Genomic DNA, 12,562 nt, shown 5'->3' with positions numbered 1-12,562 from the left:
ATAGATTTTAATTACCCGGAAAAAGATTTTAGAAATTTCATATGATTCTTATAAATCCATAAACCAACATAAAAATAATTAGGAAGATATGACAATTATCTATATTTTATTTTGGACATATAAAAATTAAAATACTCAATTAATATTATTTTTGAATATTCAAGTACAGATAACACTTAACAATTAGCTTACAGAATGAATACTGAACACACATAATAATTATATAATAGCAAAAATAATTACACGATATATCCCAGATATTATAGTTATATTAGATCACAGTGAAAGTTATACATCCAAAGCTATTCTTCGATCACAATTGCTAGACACTTCAACGGTGCTGTGAGGTATTTTGTATAGAAGCATCAACAATCGCACATTTTTGAAAGATTTTTCCACACGAAAACCTGAAAATGTATAACAATAAAACATAAATTAGGAATTCACTAAAGTTCAACACCTTATAAATCTGATCTCATACTATGTCAGTCATCTAGATATAAGATGTATTACATAAATGACAATGTATAAAAACAATAAATAAGGTGTAAACATGTAAGCTACCTCCACCAAGAATGATAATATAAATCTGATCTCATACTATGTCAGTCATCTAGATATAAGATGTATTACACAAATGACAATGTATAAAAACAATAAATAAGGTGTAAACATGAAAGCTACCTCCACCAAGAATGATAATGGCTTTGCTACCAGGAAGATGATGGCTTTCTCCATGAATCAATGTTCAACATCTGCAATCTGTCTGCATCCTAAGCTAAACACAATTGTAGTTAAAAATAGAACACTCATAATCAAAAGCTTTCTTAGATCTTGAATCAAACACCCAAAGTACAGAAATTTAAGCATAGATTATATAAGATATTGGAAAGGAGTTTTACCTATTCGGTTGAGCGATACATCACATGTATCAAGAACAAATTAACTGTAATAAAAAATCGCCAATTATACCTGAAACAATAAATTCGTAAAATCAAGATATATACAAAATTAGAAAGAACATATTTATCAAATAAGTAATTACAAAAAACATATCCGATTCAAAAAATAAATTACAAAAATTAATCTACATAATAAAAAACACATGACTTTCTATACAATCATTGATTATAAGATGTAAAAGAATAAGAATTTGCAGGGAGACTAAAGAGAGAGAGATAGATGGGTTTGAATTCAATTTAAGATTTGAAATAATGGATACTCCTAACATAAATTATAAATTTATGAAGAAAAGTTGAGATGTAGTCAAACAGTTGGAATATAGTTAGTACTTGTTGACCTGTGATATAGACAGGGGCAAGTGAAGTATGACCAGAAGAAAATAATTTTATAAAGAAACAAAGATGAAACAGAACCGAAATTGAGGAAAAGCAGGAAAGAAGATGTTACTGTAAAACACTTTATAGAATTGACGCAGAGTGGCAGTCGTTGATGGAAGTGTATCAAACACTCTACCTAATAAAAAATTCATGTACGGCTCTTATGAATGGAAATGGGAAGGTGAAGGAAAAGTACTACTCCTATCCTATGTATATTGTTGAAGAAACATAATAGAAGCTTAGATGCTACTGTTCATTTTGGACATGAAAGGGCAAAAGAGCGATGACATTTAGAGAAGAAAAGGTAGGTAATAATTGGTATGAGGAAGGGTAACACAGGTAAATATGCAATCAAAGAGGAAGAGGATTCAGCTTTTATAATATACATAGATAATTAAAAACATTTTACAATTTACATGATTCTGTAATCCTGAACTTACCGGTTCAGTTGAGATATTAATTAGTGATTTATCATCAAATCGGGAATTTGTTTGAATAATATCTCGGGACAAAAATCGGACGAATTTAAAATTTACTTATATTTTCTCATTTATAGGAAAAAAATTATTCAAAAAAAAGATTACAATGATGAATCAGATTTTAAAAAAGAATCGGTCAAATATTTATTTTTAAAATATACCGAGAATATTTCTCGTAAAGTGAACAAAATGTTTTTTCTTTAAATACCCATATTACCATGGAGTATTGCTGTTGCATTTAGATCCTTTGTGCAAAAACAGTATTTAATTTCCTTTCTTTCTTTTTTTTGGGTAGAATTTTGTGCATTAAAAAGAAAGAAAATGTACAACAGAAGAACCCCAAAGTTGAGAGACAGGCCAAAGGACTGAGCATCTAAGAGCTAAACAAACCAACTCCAAGCAAAGAAAAACTATACTTACACTAACTACCCCCTATCCGAATGGTAAGAACACTAATTTTTGTTACATTCTTTTTCAAACCAAGTAGAAGACTTGTAAGAGGAGCATCCCTTGATTAGCCAACTCAATGGGCGGGGAACATGCTGAATTATGATACCAGTCGTTTCTTCCCTCCAAATGAGATAACATCCTATCTGAAATATTAGAAATTCTGATAGATTGCTCGATATCATTAGCATTAAGGTTTTCCTGAACATTTGTTGAACATAAGAGCATTCTAGGAAGAGGTGGTGGGAAAATTTTCTATACAGCTAATGCAGAAATAGCAGTGAACGTAACCCCATAACTGTGGAGTACCAAGGACCTGAAAGTTTATGCCACACATTAGCTGTCCAGGTTGGTTCTTCACTGGGAGTGCGAATAGCTGCACATATTTCATAAATTAGATCTTGAGGCTGCACAAAACTCCAACCCTCCAGTAATAGTATTCCAAGCAACCATTGCTATTTTCTCACAGTACCACCAGTTTCCAAAAGCAATTCCATAGTTTTAATCTGGTTCACTAAATTCAGGCTGCGGTGCTTAACAGCTAGCTACCTGTCTCGGTACATTTTCTAATACCAAAATTATGGCCGAGCGTTATAAATCTTGACTACAACATTGTACCTAGGGTCTTATGGGATACTTTTACACTAGGTTTAACCTTTAACAACATGTAAATGTGCAAAAATACATGTCTATGTTTTGTATGTCAGCAAGTTAGCATTCCAACCAAAAGAATGAGGGAGGGAGGATAACAATGTTTCATACCATGCCGTGAGGGCAGTGAGGCTCTTTTATCATCTATGTCTTGAAGATATATAAAAGAGGACGGCAGTTCAGTGGACTCCTCCTTCGAGTTAGTACCAAATATAGATTTCTAAGTTTTATATAATATATTAATGAATGTAGCACTAAGAAGCAGTGATACGGGTGAGGGACGGCGGCGCGTACGGGGATACATGAATTCGGAAAATAAAATAATATGAAGATCTAGGTGAAGGGGTATAAGACACATATATTAATATTAATATTTTACATATATATATAGCAGGGTATACGACACATATATTAATATTAATATTTTACATATATATATGTTATGAATGATAAAATCCATTAACACAACTAATAATTTTATGCAAATTGAATCAAATAGATGGTTTAAGCATCTAACACAAGAATTTAAACTAAAATTATGATTGTAGTAAAAATAAGAAGAAAGATGAATTTTAATTACAATTTTGAGCATCCGAGTATACCCAACAATCCAAGCATCCTATATAGGGGTTCGTGGGGGTTACGGGGATTCACTGGGGATTCATTGGGTGCGCACATAAGAGGACAGCTAGGTAGTTAACTACTATACTTCAGAATGATAGACAACTGGCATGAAATTGACAACTTTTCAATGGAAGGTCAGCCACCCCCCAATTTACTGTAGATATAACAATTCCAAGTTTTCTTGGTAGAATCTATTTCATACAAATTTTTCTTCACAGATATTCTGCTGTACCACGCGATCCCCGGAATGAGTTCGAGGCACTTAACAGACTGAGAAGCAGAAGATAGATACCAAGTGCTCATATTTTTCATAACCCTATCCCATTTTAGTTCATGTCTTTCCGTTTCCTCCTTACATACATATTAAAAAGAGTTTTATATCTTGAAAGACCTGCCATATGGATACAAGTACACAACACAGCTAGCATGAATTATGTGTACCCCATCCCAAGAGGATAGATTTAAATGAATTGGACAGATGGAATTTAGTCAATGTATCTTAAGTTGACACGCATCAGGTCGACTTGCAGGTTAGATTCTTAGCTCGTATCAGTTCAGTTCAATTACCTCAAAGTTAACACATTAGCTACTATTTGTTAACGACACGAAGGCCATGTCATCACTCATCAACATGCTAACTCTTTAACAAAATAATTATAATTAAATAATCCTTAATGGTGTATCCTGTATGTAACAGTACTTCCCTTATTATCTCGCACATTTCTTTCTCTATTTATTGATTCTAATAATACACAATCCTGCTATTCAATTCCTTATATTTAAGTAGATAATACTGTGCTGAATTTGATATTTCTTAATATAAAACTTGTTTGATATTTCTTCCTTAATAGAGAGACATGCTCCTTTCCTAAGGGTAGACCAGCATAATACAACCTAACCAAGGAAGAAAATTTGCAAATTTAAAATAGGCTTCCTTCCCTACTTCACTTCACTTCTAGCCACATGCTTCCTCTAATTGATGTTGTTGTACTCTTCGCCACCCTAGGAGATGTTAAAGTTTCCAGCATCACGACCACACACAACAAGTTCATCTTCCTGTTCACCATCAACAGGAGCATAAGATCCGGCCTTTAAATCGCCATCCAAACTATCAAGTTTTACTTTGAACAAGTTGATCTTCCTTCAGTTTGAGAATTCCATTACAAGGACATTGCCCGAACAATATTCGAGAGTAATAAAACGCCAAAGGGCTTTTGCTAATGTCTATTAAAAGTTATTAGCGATTTGCAAGAGATTTTGGCATATTGGTCATTTACTTCCCTTTTCTAGCAGAAACGAGGTTCAGACTTCACTTCAGGTGCTTTATTACTATTTCCAATATGAATTGTGTGCATTGATTTGAGAAACTGTATAGTTGTATTTTATTGAAATTGTACTAGCATTAACAACGTTCAACCATTTGTTTATTTTTGGTGATTAAAAAAGAGAGTTTAAAGTAAATAAAGGGATAAGAGCCAATTGACAGGCCATGCACATAAATATATTGAATCATCCGACGGTCTGCGGGTTCATAACTCAACGGGGTTAGGACTCAGTCCGTGAGCCTAGATTGCTGGTTACGTGGCCATTATTTGCTGAAAAATTCACAATGAGAAACTTATAATTCAAATTTTGGGCAACGAAGAGGAAGTGGGGTATGAGATCTATAGTTTCTCGTCAGAAATTAAGAGTCCGGTGATTGGAAAAGACAAGATAGAAAATGCAGTGGTACAGTTTGCATGGTTCCTCTGAAAGATAGATAATTAGGTGACACACCAAAGAGATATCAGTGAAGGCGAAACGTGCAACGGAGAAAGAGAGATCATCTTATAAAAGTTTCTTATTTGATCTCAAAAACAACTACTAATTAAGCTAGATTTAATTTCTATAGTAGGCCAAACCAAAATTGACACATTATTATGATACAAAAACTTAAATCTGCTTAACAACCTTCTTTTAACATGTATAAATAATATAAAAAAGCTTCTGACAAAAAAAAATAACATAGAAAAGCTATAAATTTTAATAACTTTTGACCCCACATATAATAACATATAGGTAATAAAGCATTAAATTCTCTAATAAATATATTTAAACAATTTACTAATGAAAATATGAAAGTCCTTTTGTTCTCATTCCTTGTTCCTCCTAATTTACTCGTGGTAAATGGGTTAAAAAACTCAACAAAATTATATTGGAACAATAGTATGATTTAAGAATATTTTAGAATAAGTTTAATGATATATAGAAATGGTCATCCGGTGACTAAGTGCTATCCCCCGATCCCCAAACCCGCCCCGATCCCTGAACAAGTTATTTTGCTCCCCGATCCCCGCGAGAAGTTCGGGAATTTATTGTTTGTTTAACAATATTAAATTGTAAATAATGTTTTTTAATAAAAATTAACATGATAAAACATAATATCTAATTTGTTTTGGAATAATACTAATTTTTAACCTTAATTTGAAATAATATTAATTTATGGTATCAATAATAAACATAAAAATATCATTAAAATTAAATAATATCACAATAGGTAAACTTTAAAATGTTTAGTGGATTAAAATTAAAAATTTTAATATTATGTATATTTTATTTTTTTTATTTGATGTATTTATGTATATAATATTATTTTTATTAAAAATTGGAGTCACGGTCGTGAATCGAGGCGGGACACACTAATCCGCGACTCCGCCCCGATCCCCAAATTATATATATATATATATATATATATATATATATATATATATATATATATATCCCCGTCCTGTACCCCGTACCCGAGAAAATCCCTGATTCCCCACCCAGTTCAAGGGGATCATCGGGGTTGGATGGGGCGAGGAGAGGTAAACGCCCATCCTTAATGATATATAGCATTGATAATATATTTAAAGTTCAGTTTAATGAAAAGAGTAGATTAATTATATATATATATATATTAGTTTACTTACTGAAATTTAGCATATATAGACAAACATTGAGATTTGATTATTGTAATTAAGCAGAGAATATTATACATAGCTTGACCTAATATCAAATCATTTGTTTCATCATCAATCATTGTACTTGATTAATATAAAGATACATGCGATAACATTCTTTTCATATAGATGTGTACTACTCAAGTGCATATTTATTGAGACAAAAACATATGCATTTGTGATATTTCAATTCAAAATTTTAAAAAATATAGATATTTCAATTACTTTATATGTGTGTATACATGATTTTAAGGTCCTCATAAAAAATGAACAAGTCGAAGCATTGGTACGTTTATTGTTTGACTTAATATCTATTCATCAATTGAATTTGAATTCTAAAGTTTTGATTAGTTCTTAAAGGCATGAACTTTCTAAAAATATAAGTATAACATAAATTACATAATGGTAGGATGTTGTCTTCAATATCTTTAAATTGCATTGTACTATTTGCACTAAAAAATAGGCTTCATTATATTTTTTGAAAGTGATTGATACGTGGAAGAGTGTTTATTGGTATTTAAAGGGCATATTTTACTTTTGTGTATTATTGTAATTAACTATAAGGTAAGAAATTATAAAGACATTGATCCTTATTTGTTGTATAATTAATTCTAGATGCTTCTATTTAGTAAATTGATAATACTAAATTTGTTTAGAAATCTCTGGAACTTTAATTGTCTTCCTTACTTAGTAGCATTAATATAATAGGTAAATCATGTCAATTTTAAATTATTTTATTTAATATTGATTTGACACACAAACATATATATATATATATTACATCAAACAACTATATTATTTCTTGACCGCTTTTATTTCTTGTATCAATGCCATGAGGTCATTGTAAGACGACCCATCTTCCTCTGTAGCACGTTTCGCCATCAGTGATATCTCTTCCGCGCGACACCTAATCATCTCACTTTCATGGGAACCACACATCAACCGCATCACTGCCTTTTTTATCTTATCTTTTCCAATCACCGGACTCCTTATCTCTGGCGAGAAATTATAGATCTCAGAGCCCACTTCCACACCATTGCCCAAGTTTTGAATTATGAGTTTTTCATTATCAAATTGTTCAGCAAATAAGGGCCACGTAATGAGTGGAACACCAGCAACCATAGCCTCAAGGATCGAGTCCCAACCACAATGTGTCATGAATGCACCGACAGCCGGGTGATTCAATATCTTTATTTGAGGGGCCCATCCATTTATCACGATCCCATTGCTATCTTCAAACTCTCCCGCTCCTGGTATAGGCATGTTATTCTTAGTCACCAAAATAAACGGCTGATTGGATGCCTTTAATGCTAACACAATTTCAGTCAACTGTATGTCATTAATTATAGCCATACTCCCGAAACACACGTAAATTACCGACTTGACTTTCTGTGTATCGAGCCAACTCAGACAACTAAGATCAGAACTAGCATTACAATCACCTGAAATCTGAACCTCCTTTCTACCACATAAGTGAAATAAAGGACCAATATGCCACGATTTCTTGCAAATAAACTTCTTATACATGTCAGCATAAGTTGGCTCGATATCGAGAAATGTGTTGTGGACTGTACCATAGCTCCATTTTAACTGTTCTCTGAACGAGAATTTGTTAAGATACTGGTCTTGTTGTTGAGACCTTTTTAATTTCAACTTGCGCCGAATTTGAAAGACAGAAGAACTTTCTGCTTCAGGCTCGACAACTTTTTTATAATGCTTCTTGGAGAAATGATAAAAGAAATTGTAAGGGAAGAATATGAGCCTAGGGATCTTAAGCTCCAACGCCAAGTCAACACTCCAAGGGTAAAATAAATCAGAAAAGATACAATCAGGAGATAAAGAGCGAGTCAAATTTTCCATTGGTTTTTGGATAAGTCCTATGGCTCGCTTTAGCTTTGGATATTGTTCAGATGAGGTCACCGTAGCGAAATTCTCAATTCCTTCAGGAAGATCAACTTGTTCAAATGGGAACTCGAGAGAATGGATGGAGATTTGAGTGCCAGATTTTACTCTTTCATTAACGATGAACTGGAAGATGGCTGCATTATGTGGGGTTGTGACGATGGAAACCTTAACATGTCCTAAGGTGGCGAAGAGTATAGCAATATCTAGGACGGGAAGCATGTGGCTATAAATGAAGTATGGGAGGAAGATAACATGGAGGCTTTTGTTTTCTACGTTGGCCATTGATGCTTGTAGTCAATCGTTATGGTTTTGAAGTTTGAAAATAATGTGTATATATAATGTTTCAAATAGATCGATTACTCAAAAGAACATAAAAGCTGTCCATCAGTGACGCCAAGGCGTTTGACTTTAGGCGGTTTAGTTTTTAATAAATCCAACGACCAACTAAACAAAATAAAGATTTGCATCTTCTTAAAGAAAATCTGCATCTTACTAGAAAAATTATAACTACCAACTAATCGATTTGGACAAGCAATTGAACTAAGATAAAGAAAGACAAAGTAACTCTGTAAAAATGATATGAATAAAAACTCCATGTCTTAAAAAAACTAAGCTAACAATTGCAGAAAGGATAAAGATAAAACATACACAATAAAAAGTGCATCCTCAAGATTAAACTCCGAAATCTCAATTCTACCTATATCAAAACTAACATATTCCCACGTGTCGCCTTCAGATCGATGAGGAAATCAACTGCACGTAACCCCAGGAAAATGATATCTATGTATAACAAAATGATGTATAGCCTCAATTATCAAAACCATGACTTTTTGGTGTTAGAATAGAATTTTCACTCAAATGATTACTTCGAATAAGAATAAACTATCTTTAGATTTAACCAACTCTTTATATACGTCTCTCAACTTTCATTAAATTAATAATAAGGCAAGGACAGATACAGCTATGCGGTTCTACACGTAAAACCAATTTTCCATTTGTCCTATTTTCCCTTTAATTACATCAATACAATGAATCAATACGTTTATAAATCTAGTTCTCTATGTTGGCTACAAATACCAATTATAACTATGTGTTATACTTGCTCTTATTAGCCTAAACAATACAGTATCTAGTATAAATAATCTACCTATCAAACAATTAATTTAGTTCCACCAAAATCAAATAAAAAATACCCGGAACATCAAATTCTAACCAACAACATAGATTGAATCTTTAGGCATAGAAACAAGATATATATGGAAAATTCAAGTATAGCATCAAATTGAAACAAGTAACATAATCAAGATTAAATTTTTAGGTAAAAGAAACAAGATTAAATATCAAAAATTCAATCAAAACATCAAATTATAACAAGATAATTGAAAGAAGGAATCTTTACTTCACCTTGGTACCCAGCATTGAAAAGAGCTCTTTTAAATCTTGGTAATGTCAAAAATGATGCTATTGAAATCGAAATCACATGTTCTTGCAATTGGGTATATTATAATAACTAATTAATCTATATTCTCCGATTTTTTATTGTGAATTACAATTTACACCCAATTTCAAAACCTAGACTCAATGTTTATAGATATGAGTTCTTTTTACTCTTCCTCTTTAACCCCTTTGCTCTCTCAAACTATCTCGGTTATAATTATATTATATGATATTATAATTCACAAATTTTCATGTTGTTGTTGTGTACAAAGAAATCCGTGAAACTCAATATAAGACTATTTTTACTTCCCGTATGCATATTTTGATATGTACTTGTATATAATGATTTTAGTGATTGAAAATTGATTGGTGATTAAAATAATATAAATAAAGATAATGGCATGCTTGATGTTTAACCCATTTGTGTTGTATCATGTGTTTGAAGTGAAACTTTTTTCGTAACTCCCATTCAACTGTATTTCTTATAAATAATCCAATTTTAAACTTTTTGTAATAACATATTTCATTTTGTTTGTTTATATTTTTAATGGGTCCTATACATTTGTCTGACTTTTTTCATTTTTTTTAATTATTTTTTGGAGATAAAAGTATATTTATTTATAAAACTACAATTCATATTTAATTAAATTTTGGATATTTCGTTACATATTTTATGATAATTTTAGGATTATCATTAACATGAACGTGTAATAAATTATTAAATTTGAAAGATCATGAATAATACATTTGAGTGTTGTTGGGGAAGAAAGTAGAAATTGGTTGGAAGTTGGGGTGTTGAGCTTTGTTTATTAAAGTAAGGAGAAATTGGTTGGGGGTGGGATCGAGAGGAAGTAGAAATTGGTTGGGAAGGGTTAGTTGGCGATTGACATTCAGAATTATTATTCAAGATATACTCTATCTCTATACCCAGTTAGAAATTGGTTGGAGATAAGGGCATGATGGATTGTTGCTCAAAATATATAGTCAACACATTGTCTGGCGGAAGAAAGTAGAAATTGGTTGGGAGTTGGGGAACTTTGGGTTGTTACAGTTGGAGCTAAAAATGTTATGCCTTGTTGGATATATATATAGTCAATTAAAGAAATATAAATTGGTTGGGAGTTGGACATTGGATTGTTATTGAGATATACAGTATATCCACGTAACACACTTTCTAGTGGAACGAAATATAAATTGGTCGGAGATGGATTTTTGTTCGAGATAGATATCAACATGAATATCGGCTCATGTATATATTATAAATAACCCACAAACAAAAATAAATAAATTTAACTAATTACGAGATATATGATATATTCTCTTAATCTCAGGGTGCATAACCTTTTCTCGAAAATATAGAAATATTTGAACTTACCATGCTATAAAAAACAAATCATTGGCAATTTAAAAATGAATTATTCTTTGTTAAATTTTACCGACTTTGTGTTGAAAAAAATATTAGAATACAAATGCTACAATACAAGCAGGGCCAATGATCACAGTAGCTTTCTTGAAGGCTTGAACGCATTTAGTTATTTGGGCTAGTTAGTTTATTCTAATTGTATATGATTTGTAAAAAGCCCAACTTTCAAACCATTGTCAAGCCCAAGTTCGGAACAAGGCCTGCAAGGTCCATATTGTGTACAATGTCCACACAACGTATAAGGTCCACACAACAAACAAGGTCCACAAGATGTGGACATGTATGAGCAAGAAAAAACGGAAAGGGACAATATATGGTGCAAGACAAAATGGAAAGGGACAATACATTAACACCTACAGCAAAGCTAATACAAGCACATGATCTGGACATCAGAACAAACACAACTGACACAAGGTTGACATTGACCCCCGACCAAGATCATGATTTATAGCCATCACGTGGAAAAGATGTCATGTTCCTTGCACATGGCATGTGCCTATATATACCCCATACTCACTTTAATGGAAAGAGTCAAAATCATTACATTTCTACTCCATTCAATTTCTGATAAGTTTGCTCTACCTTCTCTCTACTTTCTCTATCTAAAAATACACACATAATCACATACTTATATTATGATCTCTCATACCGAATATTTATTCTCACACCAGAGGTGCTTACGGGTTCATAACCCTTCGCGGGCATTTCCGTTTTAGGGAGCTTGGAGGTGACAAGGTCGATAATGTCAACAAGATCACAAGGCCAACAAGATCAACAATCCCGACAAGTTCAAAACACACTTCAACAAGGTCAACAAGATCAATAATGTCCACATGATGAACAAGCCCAATAACCCCATTACACATCTATTCTAGCATAACACTAAGGAAGTAGATGTTAGGGCGAAAACACGCGATAATAATACACACAAGTATACGCGTTCGCAAGTAATATAGAATACTTTCTAGTTCGTTCCCACAGAGACTCAGACTAATTATGTTCAATTAAACTCACTCACCAATGTATGATTACTTCTCAATCTTAAGACAATAACACTTAGATTTGTTAACTAATTATTAACTACAATTAACTACTAAAATTAACCACTTAATTAACACTTCGAATTAACAATATTAAAACACTCATGAGATCACAACTTCATTACTACTTCCTTCAATAGTCATTGTTATTACCCTTAGCATGCAACACCGATGATATTAATTGAATAACACGATGCTGATAAAAGCCAACTTTCATTGTACTAATACCATTCTA

At 32.2% G+C, this 12,562-nt stretch overlaps 1 long non-coding RNA gene across 4 annotated transcripts; it reads right to left on the bottom strand.

The window, feature by feature from the left end:
* Window positions 1–248: 248 nt before the first annotated feature.
* On the bottom strand, window positions 249–9,924 carry LOC141670792 (uncharacterized). Of its 4 annotated transcripts, none has more exons than XR_012554746.1 (4): window positions 9,832–9,924; window positions 903–972; window positions 685–778; window positions 249–407 (listed from the first exon to the last, which is right to left on the bottom strand). It is a non-coding gene; the product is annotated as an uncharacterized LOC141670792 (long non-coding RNA). The 4 variants fall into 4 exon arrangements; XR_012554749.1 differs by having other exon boundaries at window positions 685–773; XR_012554748.1 differs by lacking the exon at window positions 9,832–9,924 and adding an exon at window positions 1,477–1,652.
* Between the last annotated feature and the right edge of the window lie 2,638 nt (window positions 9,925–12,562).

The sequence above is a fragment of the Apium graveolens genome, chromosome 7, assembly GCF_009905375.1.
Source record: "Apium graveolens cultivar Ventura chromosome 7, ASM990537v1, whole genome shotgun sequence".
Classification (NCBI taxonomy): domain Eukaryota; kingdom Viridiplantae; phylum Streptophyta; class Magnoliopsida; order Apiales; family Apiaceae; genus Apium; species Apium graveolens.
The sequence above is the reverse complement of the archived record's forward strand: the minus strand, read 5'-3'. Positions and strand labels throughout refer to the sequence as shown.